This window comes from Odocoileus virginianus, chromosome 19 (assembly GCF_023699985.2).
Source record: "Odocoileus virginianus isolate 20LAN1187 ecotype Illinois chromosome 19, Ovbor_1.2, whole genome shotgun sequence".
Classification (NCBI taxonomy): domain Eukaryota; kingdom Metazoa; phylum Chordata; class Mammalia; order Artiodactyla; family Cervidae; genus Odocoileus; species Odocoileus virginianus.
Genome location: NC_069692.1, coordinates 26573213 through 26589220, shown reverse-complemented (window position 1 = coordinate 26589220; position 16008 = coordinate 26573213). Strand labels below are relative to the sequence as shown.

General features: G+C 47.4%; 1 protein-coding gene across 2 annotated transcripts in view; it reads right to left on the bottom strand.

Annotated features, from left to right (window-relative positions):
• The window catches only part of BEND3 (BEN domain containing 3), a 36633-nt gene extending 24593 nt beyond the window's left edge, over positions 1-12040 (bottom strand). Inside the window, exon 1 of one of the 2 annotated variants that reach the window (XM_070450021.1) lies at positions 11975-12040. The gene's annotated coding sequence lies outside the window, so the exon portion shown is untranslated. Of the gene's footprint in view, positions 1-8953; positions 9267-11974 lie in introns of those variants that run through there. The other variant, XM_020892370.2, reaches the window with a different exon arrangement.
• Positions 12041-16008: the final 3968 nt, after the last annotated feature.

The following is a 16008-nucleotide window of genomic DNA, read 5'->3' as shown; positions in this document are numbered from 1 at the left end:
GGCTGCGCCTGTGCGCTGCCACTTCTGAGCCTGGGCTATAAAACCCGGAGCTGCAACTGCCCAGTCTACTCGCCCAAAGCCTTCCTCCTGCAACAAGAGAAAAGCCCATGCAGCAGTGAAGAGCCAGCACAGCCAAAAATAAATAAATACAATTACTTTTAAAAAAGCAATCATCTTGCTTAATAGGTGTGAAACCCAAGGCTCAGAGAGGTTAGTTAGCAGCATGCTCAAGCTCCTACGTCGGGCGTCACCCCCAGTAGCCCTGCGCTTGAGGTGGTTACACTCCCCAGTGTGTGACGGGTGCTGGTGGGGTGACTGTCCTCTGCAGAGGGGATCGACCGACCGTACAGCTTATTTACAGGGATCGAAGCCGACACAGGGTAGAGATGGGAGGGCCGGGAGGATAAAGGCGGAACTCTGGAAACTCCTGTTGGGAGGGGAGGGTGGGTAAACACCAGATGCTACAGTAACAGGAAGGAAAGAGCAGTCAGAACCTCAAGATTAGAAGATGTTACATTAAAGTTTCTATAACAACCGTAACTCCCATCTAATAAACAGGCTGCATGCCACAGCTATGTAGAAGACCACTGGTGCTTACAATTTTGTGACCTGGACACAAATAATTTTAAATTGATATATACTTACAAGATTCCACCCCCACCCCCTTCTTTGGGGGAAGAGATAGCATTAAAGTACATGCTTGAAGAAAATATTTGCTCTGGAAATAATGCTGCCAATGTTTAAATGGGTATATCTTGATCTTCTTCGTTACTTTCAGCTCCTAAAGACCCACAGCCAATCTTTCTGTCACTGAAAGCCCCACAAACTTGACAATTATGATAGGAAAGGTCAGAAGGACAAAGAACCTGGGCTGGGGGTCTTTAACTTCGAGCTGATCTCAGGTTAAGCACAGGCAGGAACTCTAGCGTCAGGCTGAGGAGGTCCTGGGGCAGATAAAGCCCCCCGTAACTTCAGTCATTACTGGTGGTGGTTTAGTCACTCAGTCGTGCCCAAATCTTGTGACCCCGTGGACTGACTGTAGCCCTGCCAGGCTCCTCTGTCCATGGGATTTTCCAGGCAAGAATACTGGACTGGGTTGCCATTTCCTTCTCCAGGGGATCCAATTACTCATTAATTCCACAAAAAGCTGCAGAAAAAATGGAAGGGACAACAACTCAATATGACCTGGATTGAGACCACCTTTGATCACTATTGTTATTTCCAACAGACAAAAGTTAGAAAGTCAACTGCTGTTTTTCCCAACATGACTTCAAAATCTCTATTGACAGGAAGAACTGAGCATTAAATTATGTGTAAAGATTCAAAATCAATTGTTCATCACAGCGCCACATAGTCAATAACAACATACTTCAAAGTTCACTGGGGATATCTCTACAATATAATCAAAATATGCCATAAAGCAGACAGAAGAAAACATTCCAAAATGTTAATTATCTCCAATTAGGATTATGGAAAATTTTTTTCTTTAGTTTCTACTTTCCAAACATTCTACAGTGAGCATGCAGTTCTTTGAAACTGAGACATTTTTTAAATAAAAAAGTAAGAAGTTTTGCAATCTTCACTGCCTAGCCATGTCATATTCTAAGTTATACCCATAACAGCAACAAGCTAAGAATATAAAATCAAATCTATTCAAGCGCTGAAATTACTGATGCTCTAAGAAACAATATAGTAACTGACAAACTAGTGCAGACCTTTCATTTTTTAACTGTCCCTGAATTACTAACTCTGAAAGTGTAAAAAACTCCTCAGTATGGAGCATGGGGGAGATCAGAAAAAAGTCTCAGCTCAAAAGCCCAGGTGTGAACAAGAAGGTGAAAAGATCAGCTTTGAACACTAAGGAAATATCGTTTCCTGGTGGGTATATTATAGGCTTCATCAGTTCATTGCATGATATGTGGGAGTGTTTTTCAAAATAAGCCAAATCCATTCATGGGATGGGGGGAAAAAAAACCCCAAGCCTGGATCAAGTACTCCGGATCAGGGACCCGAGCTGAGCACTGAAGTCAGGGCATTTAGAGAGTCTGTGGTTGTCCAGGGGAGCACCTTAACAATTCTCCAGCCAGGCTTGCTGGGTTCCTGCTTTCTGGATGACCGCTGGCCCCTCCGGAGTTCTCTCAGGTCTGTGCCTGAGTACCTTGGGAGACCTTACCCACACCTGGAGCCCTCCTTCTGACTCCTCAAAACCAGACTAAACTGGGCAAATCAGGGGCCTGCTCCAGGGTGAAGCAGCAGGATGCAGAGGGGAGAGAGGCCTGGGGAGATGAGGAGTGGCTGGGCCACAGAAAAAGGAAGGAGTGTGCTGAGGTCACCGGCTCAAAGTGTGTAATAAGGAGTCAGGCAAGGACCTGCCAGAGGTGGGGTGGTGGGCTGTCTTTGTTAGGAGCTGGATGCAAGGCCACGGCAAAGCGAACAGGGGGCCCCTGGCGTGGAGGTCCCCTGGCAAAGCCCTGTGCCCGCACAGGATCACTGGGCTCTTGGGCCCTTCCCTAAGCACCCTGCAGGTTTCCAAAGGAAAACGTCCTCCAGGGCTGCCCCCAGGGGCTGGGAGTCACCTGAGGTGCCTTAGTTGAGAGAATCTAGCCCAGGCTAATCAGAGGCGTCGGAGGCTTGTGGCTGCCCGAGTCACACAGGACAAGCACCAGGCCCAGAAATGGGAAGTACTTGGGCTTCCTGAAACCTCGCCGTGCAAATCCCGGCCGGCTGACTCAGGACTCTGCTCCACCGCCTCGGAAATGTCCAAAGGACTTAGGACTGGCCTCACAAAGAGGTTCGACCCCAAGACCTGGCCCAGCTGTGTACCCTCAGGCCACCCTGGAGCAAGTCCTCCTGACCTCCATTCCTGTTTCCTGAAGCAAAGTGAGGCAAATTCGCACTCCCCGAGGGCCTCCTTGAGAACCCGAGCCCCAGAACGGGAGTGCTAAGAGCCTGAGACTTTGGCTCAGTGGCTGTGCAGCCCTGCCACGTACCAAGGGTGAAGCAGGGAGAACAGGCCCAGACCATTTCAACGGTGTCAGCAACAAAATACATGCCAGGATTTAAACAATTTATACTTGGGCTTCCCCGGGGGCTCAGAGGGTAAAGAATCTGCCTACAATGTGGGAGACCTGAGTTGATCCCTGGATCAGGAAGATCCCCTGGAGGAGGGCATGAAAACCCACTCCAGGATTCTTGCCTGGGTTAGTCCATGGACAGAGGAGCCTGGCAGGCTAGAGACCACGGAGTCACAGAGAGTCAGACACTACGAGAGACTAGGCCCTGCTAGGCCCTAACCTGCTGTTAACGGAAAGCCACGTGGTCTGACTTTGTGAAACTTCCCCACTGTAGGTCATACTGATTTTTAAAAAATAAAACACAGAAAAGGAGGACAAGGGTGGGATGGGGTGGAGGTTCAAGACGGAGGGGACATATGTATACCTATGTCTGATTCACGCTGATGAATGGCAGAAACTAACACGATATTGTAAAGCAATTATCCTCCAATTAAATTTTTTTTTTAAAGGAAGATAGCAGCTAACATTCAGGTAGCACTGGCTCCAAGGTCTAAGTTTTACACGTTCACCTGTGCAATCCTGGCAAAAATCCTCTTACTTCGCAGACAGAGAAGTGGGAGGCAGCAGGCTGTGCCCCCCTTGGAGTGCTGCAGAGAAGCCGCGGGAAAGAGGTGGGGTGGACTCATGCTGGCTTTCCAGCAAGAGCTGGGACTGAAGGGGGCTGAACCACCCCACTTGGCTTTCTCCCTTCCTTACTGAGCACACATCTGTAGGCTGGGCTCAGATGCAGAGGCAAGTCAACAGGCCAAATGGGCCTTTGGATTACCAAGTACAGATGATCAGTATAGCTGATGTGGAAGAAAATGAACTCCCTACTAAACTTCAGGGGCAGGCAGACCTGGGTTCTATCTAACCCTGGCTTCACCTACATTTAGCTTCTCCTGCTGGGCAAGACGCTAACCCATCCAAGCCTTGGTGCTTTCTTCTGTAAAAGCGCCCACTACCTTACCTCCTAGGCTCTGTGAAAACTACAAAGGGGAAAGTGCCTGGCACACAGCACTCAGTAAGTGTTACTTAGTATAAAGTCTTTTTTTTTCCTTAAAGATATGTTAAGTGCATCTTAATAGTGAATATTTTTAATATTTTAAAAAATTAAAATGGTTTAAAACTTTTAAAAAGTTTTGTAATGTTTCTTTCAAATAAAAGGAAAAAGAAACGTTACACTGGAAAGGGAAAAATCAAAATGCTCTCCCTAAGGACAGGAAGAATGTTCCCATGCCACCCACCCATGCTGGGCTCAGTCTCCGGGTCTGCAGGGAAGGCTGGGAGCCTCGGTGCTCTCGGAACCCGGCCCTTTAGGCAGTGGCATCCTGCCCATGGGACTTGCAGGACATGTTTGTAATTTGTCTTTATTTTTAGACACATCTGCAAATGCAGTTTGAAAAATACCAGTCTTCAGAAAACCAGGGCAATTTCCCCCCCGAGTTTTTCTAAAGCTGTAATTGTCGCTTCCCTCCTTACTGTCGGAGCACAGCCTCATCTTTTGGCGCACAGCGAAGGACAACATCACAGCCTGGATGTGGCGTCTCACCCTTCAGACGCTGCATGTTCTGAATGTGACTAAATGTGACGTCTTCCTCAGCTAAGGGCTCCTGCTTATTAAACCGTCCCTGGCCTCACGAAGGACTGGCTACCTCCTTCAACATCAGTGGTAGGAGGTGTCAGACTCCGCTTTTAACTTTAACCTTGGCGTCCAGAAGCTGGGGTCAAGGAGAAAAGGAAGGCCAGCATATCCCAGCAGCCACCCACGTGATGGATTGGACAATGGTGACTAACCTTCCTAGAGATATAAGCAGAGTTTCCTCTATACTTCCCACTTTTACACATGTGTCGTCTTGTGACCACATGAGCTAATTACTAAACCCCCACATTCCCAGCCTGCCTCCCTCAGTTTACTAGCTCCATGCTCAAACCAACAGCCCCTTGCAAACAAGAAAAGATCAACTGAGCAATCACTGCCTTTACAGATACCAATGCAATGGTGTTTCCCTGGCCACTGATAACTGAAAATCAGATGAGAGGAGACAAGAGGAGAGGTGGCAGTTAGTAGAGAACAAAAACCTTGTAAGGGCTGATTTTAAGAACAGTCAGCCTTCCAATCTGTGGGTTCCTAATCCGAGGACATGGAGGACTTGCTATAAGAGACTTTGGGCATCTGGAGATTTGGAATCTGAAAGGGGCCCTGTATCCAATTCCACACAAATATTGAGTGATGGCTGTACATGTGTTTCAGGTGGAATTAAAAATGGAGGAAGAGGGGAACAGAACTGCCATACGACCCAGCAATCCCACTGCTGGGCATACACACCGAGGAAACCAGATCTGAAAGAGACACGTGTACCCCAGTGTTCATCGAAGCACTGTTTACAATAGCCAGGACATGGAAGCAACCTAGATGTCCATCAGCAGCTGAATGGATAAGACAGCTGTGGTACATATACACAATGGAATATTACTCAGCTATTAAAAAGAATGTATTTTAATCAGTTCTAATAAGGTGGATAAAACTGGAGCCTATTATACAGAGTGAAATGAGTCAGAAAGAAAAACACCAATATAGTATATTAATGCATATATATGGAATTTAGAAAGATGGTAATGATGACTCTATATGCGAGACAGCAAAAGAGACACAGATATAAAGAACAGATTTTTGGACTCTGTGGGAGAAGGCGGGGGTCAGATGATTTGAGAGAATAGCACTGAAACCCGTGTATTACCATATGTGAAACAGATCGCCAGTCCAGGTGTGATGCATGAGACAGGGCGCTCAGGGCTGGTGCACTGGGATGATCCTGAGGGGTGGGATGGGGAGGGAGGTGGGGGGGGTTCAGGATGGGGAACACATGTACACCCATGGCTGATTCATGTCAATGTCTGGCAAAAACCACAATACTGTAAAGTAATTAGCCTCCAATTAAAATAAATAATCAAAAAATATATAAGTTGAATAAATGAAAAAAAAAAAAAGGGAAGAAGAGTGTATTACCAGGTGAGCTGCTGAGAAAACTCAGCTGTAAAACAACAGTGTGTGGGACTTCCCTGGCGGCCCAGAGGTTAAGACTGCATGCTTCCAATGCAGGGGGTGCAGGTTTGGTCCCTGGTCAGGGAACTACGATCTCATAAGATGCAGCCAAAAAATAAATAATTAAAAAAGAGAAAAACAACAGTTTGTAAAATGTCTGATCATTCAGTGACTAATATACCAGGCATTAACACCAGTCCAAGTGAAACTGCACCACTTCTGTTTGACACATTGAAGGCCTGATGCCAGGGTGGAGAGCCCTTAGCTAGGCATGTGCGGATCATGTGTGGCAGCTCATTCCAGAAACCACCACAGAGCCTGGACTGAAATAATAATGCTGCAAGAGATACTGGAACATCAGAAGGGAGCCACTCACTGTTCAATCTGCCAAGGAAAGAAACAGCAAGGTAATGCTCACAAAGCACATAAAATATTCCTTTGTGTGTGTGTGTGACTTTAAATTTTATTTTTTAAAATTACCATACAGTAAAATTTACTCTCTGGTTGCGGGGAGGGGGGAGGAGAGGGCATACAGTTCTATGAAAGGTAACACAAATATACACATCCCTGTAGCCACCATCAAGAGGATATAGAAAAGTTCCACCATCCCAAAAGTTGATTCTACAAATAATTCCCCCAAACTTGCTTTAGCCAATAACAGGCACAATGAATAATAGAGGAGGAACCATAATTTGTCATCAAAATTAAGTGCCAGGAAAAACAAACACATCACACTCCAACCTCCCATACACTTAATTTTTTTGCTGGTTGACTAGCAGCCTTCATGTATCTCTACAGTATAAAATTTGAGGTATTTACAAGCCACATCCCTCTATTTTTTCACTGTGGAATCAATACAGTTCATAAAAGCATGTTACTTCTTGTTGCTTCAGGGCTTTGCAGACAAGTGGCTGGTGGGACATTCCTGCAGGATATTAAAATTTCACCTAAGCAAACCACTGTTATGGTAGATTCCAGTTCTTTTCTTCCTAATTATCAGACATTCTACTCTTCTTTTGCTCACTTAAGGAATACTTAAGAACTTAGAAGTTTGCAAGTGGGTCAAGTAAATGCGTCTAAGTGGTACCTTTAACAGACGATTGAGATGCTGACCAGCTTGTCTCCTGGGTCCTAAGTGGTCTTGCTTTTGGAGGTTCCTAGTGCTTTGTGCGTGATGGGAGATGGTAAGGACATAAAACTTTGTTAAATCCCTTCAACAAGGAGATGGCCTCTATGGCAAAACCCACGTTCAGTTGTGGAGTTATTATGCGATAGATATTTTAAAGGCTCTGGTTTTTCCATGGATTTATTTCAAGGGCCATGCACATGCCAGCCAGCCCACTAATAGGAACAGGATGCACTGGTCCTTTCTCCTGGAATCCAAGAGGTTCTCCATATTCATTTAGCAAAAATTTACTGAGCACCTACTAAGTAGTCAGATCCTGGGTTAGTGGCTGGGGATGTAAAACTGTTAAGATATAAAATCTCACGCAACCTCAGCACTGAGGGAAGGGACATGAAACTGGAAACTAAGGATGGATGGTTTAAAAGGGGGGTGGGGGAGGAAAGAAAAACCAAGGTGGGTGGGATTGGGTGCATAACAAAAAAAAAACCCCTCCTCAGTCTCTGTCCTTCTGGGCCAACAAGAGCCAGCCCCAGCCCGAGAATTCACTTCCTTGCCTCAGTTTCCACAGCCCCAGCTTTCGGGCACTCCACGTGTTGCCCCGTGGCACGGGGAACAGTTAATAAGTTACAAAAGTTACGTTAAGAAGGTGAACTTGAACGTTTCCGACGCTGAAGCGCACTGCCCTCTTCCGCACATCCTCGCCCAGTTGGCATGAGTGTAAAATTCTTCCAGCCAGGCCACCTGAGCACTCAAATTCCTTCACCTCTGCAAAAACACCTTGGGTAAAAATGTTTCGGCACGCAAGGCCCTGACCGGCACTGCAGCACAACTCACGGGCGCGGCGTGCACCAAGTCTGCGTGGGAATCACGTTTACAAGAAAGAGGGAGGGGGCGGTCACGAGGGGCGGCGGGCGCCAGGGCTCCGGTTCCGCGGCCGGCCGGGAAGGCCTCGCGCCAGCCGGGCGCACGCCCAAGGCGCCGGGCCCGCCTCCAGCTCCCGGGCAGCGGGAACCGCGAACCGCGCCGTGGACGGCCCGGGAGGGAGCGCTGCGCCCCCTGGCGGCGGGGCCCGTCCCTGCCCGCTGCCGGCCGCCGGCCGTCGCCGCCGCGGGCCTGCCTCGCTCCATTTGCTGACTCCGGAGGCAGCGTCCCTCCGAGCGGCGGCTTCTCGGGCCTCCCGCTCCCCGCTCAGTATCTTCCTCCAGTCCCCGCCCCCTACTCCTGCTCTGACACCCCCCCTTCTGCACGCCGAGCCCGTTCCCAGCCGCAGCCCGGCGGAGCGCGGACGCCGAGTCCGCCGCTGGCTTCGCAGAGCCTTCCGGCAGCCCCGGCCGCTCCATCGCGGCGCCCGGCGGGGGTGCGGGGCCAGCGCACGGCGCGAGTGGGGCGGTGGCGGCGCGGACTGTTCCACTGCGCGTTCCCCCCCGCCCCCGCGCGGCGCGCGTGCTCCCCGGAACGCCATGGAGCCGCCGCGTTCCGAGCGGGCACAAAGGGGCGCGCGGCACAATGGGCGCGGCGAGCCCGTGGGCGCCCGGCGCCCGCTCCGGCGACTCGGCCCTGCGCGGGGGTGGGCGCCCCTCTCGGCGAGCGCTCTCCGGGCAGCCCCTCTACGCGTCCCCTCCCCTGCTCCCGCCCCCCACCCCGGCATGGATGTTGCAGCCACTCGCCCGTCCGTCTGCTCCGGAGCCGCCGCCACCGCGCGGCCGGCTTGAACCGCCCCGCACTTACCTGGGACACGAGTTCTGTACTTTGCAGAGCGGGCCCGCGCCGAGTTGGGGCGCCACGTGGGGGGTAGGGGGAGCGCGGGGCTGGGGAGTGGGGGCCGCGCGCGGAGGGCCAGGCCGGGGCGGCCCGGGGAGTTGCTGGGGGCAGCGGGCGGGCGCCGTGTATTTTCCCCTCTCTTTGTGTGTGTCCGTGCGCTGCGCTCTCGCGTGACGTGACGGGACTCCGTGTGTCATTTCCGCACAAGGACACAGGAGCCCCCGCTGCAGTGGAACCACAACCCCTCCGCCCCCACCCCCAGCCCGCCCCTCCCCCTCAGCGGGGCACACGCGGGACCGGCGGCGGCGCTCGGGCGTGAACGGCCGCGGCAGGGAGCTGGGGCGCGCACTCCGGGGACCCGGGCGGCCCAGCGCGCTCATCCGGTGCCGCGCCGCTCCACGTGGGCCCGCGCCCGCTGCCCGGGGCGGGGGGCGGCGGCCGCGCACCCACGGTGCGCCGGGCCAGCGTCGGCTAACAATGTACCCTGCACATCGTGTGTTCTCCCCCCCGCGACTCATTTCTCTAAAACGTGGTTACTCAGACCCGAGGAGTTTGACCTGAAAAGCCTCTTTTTCTACTTTTTTTTTTTTTTTTGCCCTCCGCGGATCGGCGACTGTGCGGGGCGCCTCCCTCCACGCCCGCGTCTCTCCCGCATTTTTTGGGATCTCGGCCGTGGCCCTGTCCCCCTCGGGCGAGTGTTCCCTCGTGTCCCTTGATCGGTACAAAGAGTTCGGGGCGCGGGGACCCGTGTGGCCCCCGCGGAGCCTGCATGGAGTCTGGCGGGCCGCGGGGGACTGACCCCGGCGCTGGGAAACACTGGTTCTGGCCACTCCCCCAGTAGGGTGGCCGCCCTCTCTTGTAAGCCTAAGAGCTAAAATCTGCCTTCTACTTGTAACCCGAAGTTTTGAGGTTTGAGGCAGCGGAGCCTGAGATTCATAAGTGCGCGGGCTCACAGACCCACATGCCACGAACCCACGGCGATAGCTGCGCCGAGCGCTTAAAATAGAAAAACAGGAGTCACCAACTCAATAAAGGCTCATTCTTTCTACTGCCGACTCCCGGGCTGGAGATTCCAAGTTGATAAATAACGAAACCTACCCCTCGGGTATTTTCTCAAATCTCAGTGACTTCAAGGGGTGTGGTGTGTGAGGGTCAGGGAAGCCCAACCCAACAGTTAAGCCACGTTTATATTTAAGGCAAACAATGAGAATGTAAATTTTTAAAAATCCTTTTAATTTGCGGGTCGAAGAAAGTATAAAAAGAAAAATGCAAATGATCCCATCTGCTGCTCACAGCTGACTGGCTGCAAGGAAGGACCATGTGGCCCGGCCCTGCGCGGTCAGTGAATTGGTAGAATAGATTTTTAAAAGAAGGCATATGCTGGCTCCTTGCTGCCCGGGCGCGGGGAGGGTTTGAATTAACGTATCGTATAGTTTTGTATTACGTATCCTCTTCCAGAGGTAATTTAGCAATTATGCAAGTTCTTCCCCTTTGGGTTTGAAATCTGTAGGCAAGAGGTTATCCTAAGACCTTTGAGGGTCTACGTGGAACATTCTCGAACGGATTTTGAAAAGTCATTACTAATTGCTATGCAAAATTAGCAAGCAGCAGGGAGAACCTAGCCCTGGATCCAGGGGGTGTTTTATAAAAGAATCCATACGTGCTCAGTGTCATTCAAAAGAGGACGATGAAAAGAATGGGGCCAAGATAGCAGCCCTTCAAATTCAAAAGACTTGAGTCGCCCTATCTACATTTAAAATAGGGCGGAGGGAGAAAGGGAAGCGGACCGCTTGGGGCAGAATGGTTAATTTATACATTCCCTGTAGACGGAATGGAGGCACTTCTATTTCTGCCGGGAACTTGACTTTTAACATTCGCACATTAAATAACATGTATGATATAGTACATCTCTTGACTTAGTTAACATATAGCAGTTTTAGTCTCACCTTCAATTTAATGTGACAGTTATAATTAGAATTTAAAAAGTATAAGTTGCATTTCATTAATTCAGTTTTCTAGGGTTTCCCAGTGGAAGAGTTAGGAAGAATTAAGAGTAGAATTTAAGCTCACTTTGCATTTTTAAACCACTTTACTTAGTGCTTTAAAAATGTAAAATGACCTTGTTACATTTTTACAAAGATGAAATGTGTTATAAGATATATCTATAGCCAGTCATTAACAGTAACAACTCAGGTATTGGAGGAGAAATTAAATAATAAATCAGTGGAAATAAAATAATTAAAAATGAACACTTCCTTGTTCACATTGTTCAGAACCAAAGGTTTTGTGAAATAACAATTCTATAGTATCTAAAGCAAGCAGCGTGCTTAACTGATATAAACTGACTTTCAAAACATAATCTCTCAGGAAACTACAAAGTGACCTTGAGTATTATTGTAAATTATGTATCTTAATTTGCATAACTGGATCAACATTGCTACTTAAAGCAAGCTATTCCAAATGAGTTGTTAGCAAAAATGGAAGTTACTGCAATGTGGGAATGGAAACTACCTACCTTTAAATGGTTTTGTATGTTTATATGAATTTGGTTTTTTTTTTAATAAGGAGAAAGAGCAGGACAAAAGATTTTTTTAAAAAAGGTAAAAACATGCATTGGAATTGTCATCTTGTATTTTGGAGTCTTTAAAAAACAATATTTTTGAAACTGCTATTGGATAAATGTAATGCCTAATGAAAAAATATGAATAAACATGGAGTAAGATGGGGAGAAGGGCTTCCCTGGTGGCTCAATAGTAAAGAATCCTGCCATTGCAGGAGATACAGGAAATGCGGGTTCGATCCCTGAGTAGGGAGTATCCCCTGGAGAAGGAAATGGCAACCCAGTCTGGTATTCTTGCCTGGGAAATCCCATGGACAGAGGAGCCTGGTGGGCTACAGTCCATGGAGTCAAATAAAAGTCAGATGTGACTTGGAGACTAAACAACAAGATGAGGAAAGGAATGAGGTTTTAAAAAACACAATTCTTACCTGACGTAATCTTAAGAAGTCAGCAAAAGTGACTGCTAATGGTTCATAAGGATATGTATAAAGACCTGAAAAAAATAAAAACCCAAGATTTAGAGGTCTGCTTGATTTGAAATTTCTTCATTAGAAATGCATTTTTCAAGATTTCAAATTAGAGCTGCTACAATTGATATAATGAATTAATTTCCAATTTTACCTGAATAAAAGGCAACAGGGAGTAAATTGGCTACTGGCCATACAAAGGACTCACAAAAAACACTGAATGTAAAAACTCAAAATTATCCAGCATTTAATGAAGAATGGGATATCTTTAACATCAATCAATGTTTATAATTAAGAGTGGCAGATAGACATCAGGTTTCACATATCCTTTAGCTGTTGTTCTAAAGGTTTTGATCATCATAAAACGTACTTACAGCTGCCTCAACAGTATTTATAGGACTTCTTATCCCCCAGTAGTTGAGTCTTAAAACAATGCAACAGATTTCACTGTTACTTGTAGACATTTCCACTTTACTTCTTGCCTGCTGGTTGTATAATTTTGCCAAACCTTCAACTTCAAACAGAAATAGCTGGCAGATCCAGATTCCGTGAACACTCACAACTGAAGTTAAGAGGGAAAAAGAGGAGGAGCAGAGAAGCTTGTATTAACTTTATTAAATAGAACCTACTGAAAGACATCTAGCTGAGTAACTTGCAAAACTGACTTTGTTTGGGAAGGTGGGCTCAAGGAGTTCAGTTTAACCTCTTGTGTGCTGGGGATGGGGTGAGCGGGGAACCAACCCCACCTTTAGTAGAATCTGGAGCAGGTAAATGACACACCATGATCCAGAGTGGGAAAGAAAAAAAAGGTGTTGCATGAAAAGTTGCAGAGAATTCGTGCGGCGCCATTTTCCTTATGTGTAGAACTACTGAATAATTTATAGCACCTTGAGATTTTAAGCACCCAGCATAACCATTAGGATCTGATTTTAGTAGAATATCTGGCTTGCACAATAGGGAGTCTGCAAAAAGAAATCTTAGGGAGAGTGAAAACTGCTGCAATCCCAGTCTCAATTTCAAGCCCTTGAGAAAACAAATGCCAATCTGAACGATAGCTCATTCTGAACCCAGAGTGCTAGCTAGAGGCACTGCAGCCACCAGGGCCCCCAAGCCCAGAGGGGTGCCCAAGGGCCTGCAGTCAGGAGTTCCCCACGCAGATCACACAGCAAAGCGACAGGCAGGAAGCAGGGAGCAAGGGGAGGCTGGTTTCCCAGCCAATCAGAGTACACTAACAAAGAAAAAAAAAAAAGGAGGTATACACTACTCTAGTAATTGGCTGGTTTTTAAGAAATTATTTCTTGCTTTGGGCCAAAAGACTCTAAATTAAATGCTCTCCATACATATATATACATTTTTAAAGTCTTATTTGACCTGCCTGAAATCTCCTCTGTAAAATTAAAGACCTCATAGAAATGAACTTGAAAAAAATAAAAAAAAATTAAAAAAAAAAGAAATGAACTTGAGATCCAGTGATTCTACTTTTAGGAATCCATGCTAACTCAGCCAAGGCTACAACTACAAACAAATGTATGTTCATTGCAACATTGCAAGCAAATGTTGGATGTTCATTGCAGGATCATTCATAACAGAAAAATTGGGAGAGAACTTGGAAAATAGTCAAAATGATGACACATGCTATAGCATACTATCTCAGCTTTAGAAAGAGGAAGGTACTCTTTTTCATAAAGGGTACAGAAAGTATCTATGACATTATTGAGTAGAAAGAAAATTATAGATCTCTGTATAGTGTAAACCCACTTTTGTAAAAAAAAAAAAAGAAAGAAAATCATGTATGTACCTATATCTGGGTGCGAACAGAAAAGGTCTGGAAAGCACAGGGGTAACACTGGTTACCCTGGAGATATATAATGGTAGAAAGAAGGAACTTATTAGTACTTTTTCATATTCAACATTTGTGAAATATTTGATTTCCTTGTGGTCCCCCAACAATAAGCATCGATTGCTTTTGTAACCCTTTCCCCCTCCCACACACCAAAAAAAGAGCTGTCACCTTGGCCTAAGGAACAAATCACCCTGGAGTAGCTAAAAGTCATGCAGGGTTTCAGTGGTGGCTCAGTGGTAAAGAATCCACCTGCCAATGTAGGAGAGATGGGTTCTGTCCCTAATTCAGGAAGCTCTCACATGCTGCAGAACAACTAAGCCTGTGTGCCACAACTACTGAGTCTGCTCCAGAGCCCATGAGTCACAGCTACTGAGCCTAGTACCCTGCAGCCCACGCTTTGCAACACGAGAAGCCACTGTAATGAGAAGCCTGTGCACCACAACTAGAGAGCAGGCCCCCAATTGCCCCAACGAGAGAAAAGCCTGTGCAGCAAAGAAGACCCAGCATGGCCAAAAATAAATAAGTATATAAATAATTTTTTTAAAAAGTCATGCAACATTGGTGTGCGTGCCTGGCTTGACACCTGTCACCTGACTCCCCTTTATCAATCTATTGTTTTGACTTAAAAAAAAGAGAGAGAGTTAGAAGAAATCTCAGTAATAATGCTCCAAAAGTAAATATAGTATTTGGCTACAGAATCCACAGCTCCTTTTCCACAAACTTCTGAAATGTCAGCACAGTACTTTAGAGATGTACCCGAATATGTCTAAGGATTTCACTATAATCATGGCACATTAAGGCTTGAGAAATAATAGATGCCAACAGCCTGGTTTTACCAATAAGGAAACCGAGGCAAAAAAGAAAAGGTAGCTTGCCCAAGGCACACTGGCCTTTGGAACAGTGTTTTGGGGTTCCTTTTTGTATGTCATGCCTACCAAAGGCCAAGCAGATTTCAAACTCAGGGTCCACCAAAGAGTAAAATACACAAGGTTAGCGTTTCACACGGGTGTATTCGCGAGCGCGGTGGCTCACCTCCGGCCTCGGCCTTACTCCAGCAGCTTAGCTCTCTTCAAGAGGCCTCGTGGGTCCCAGCCTGGGGTGGAGGTCCCTGCTCTGAATCTCCCTGTCAGAGAGGCTAGTACGGACTGAACTGTGCCCCCTCCCATCCCCATATCTAGTCCCCCCCAGAGGTTGGAGTCCTAACCCCCAGTGTAGCTCAGAATGTGGCTGTATTTGTATGCAGAGCAAGAGGCGGTGAAGGTTAAGTGAGGCTGTATGAGTGGGCCTCAATCTCATGTGACTGGTGTCCTTATACAAAGAGGGGTGTGCCTACACAGAGAAAAGGCCATGTCAGGACATTTAGGTGGCTGTCTGTAGGCCAGGAAGACAGCCTCAGGAGAGCCCTGCCAGCAGCTTGATCTTAGACTTCAACTCTCCAGAATGGTGTGAAAATACATTTCTGTTGTCTAAGCCCCTCAGTCCATGGTATTTTGTTATGGCAGCCTGAGCTGTCTGGCACAGAAACCTTGTTCACGTGAAGCTATAATGGCCTTTCTGTCTGTCTCTTCAAGTAGAATGTAAACTTTTGGAGGGCAAGGCCATGATCCTACACTATCTCCAAGTGCCTGGCTGTGTGCCTGAGACATAATCAATTCTTAACAAATAGTTGTTGAAAGAATAAGTGAATTGTTAGATATCATGTGTTCCATTTCTCTTCCCCTTTCTATAGATGAAGAAACGAATGGTTGAAGGCTTGGAGCAGGACGGCTCCTAGTCTATGTGAACGGTGCCTCCTGGAATGGCCCCTATACTACCTATGTGTTATATGGGAATAGCCCAAAGACAGGCGGCTGAGTCATGGCAGGATCTGGGCCACATGTCAGAACCCTCTCACTTCCCAGCCTGGGACTTCATCCACCATTCTATACCAACTCTGGAGTAATATCACACAGGTGTAGACTTCTTCCCATAGTTGTCTTAGTCTCCTCAGGCTGCCATAATAAAATACCATACCCTGCGTGCCTTAAATAGATTATTTTTTTTACATTTCTGAAGGCCTGAAGTCCAAGATCAGGGTGCTGGCATGATGGGGTCTGGTGAGAGCTGTCTTCCTGGTTTGCAAATATTCATCTTCTTGCTGTGCCCGTACATG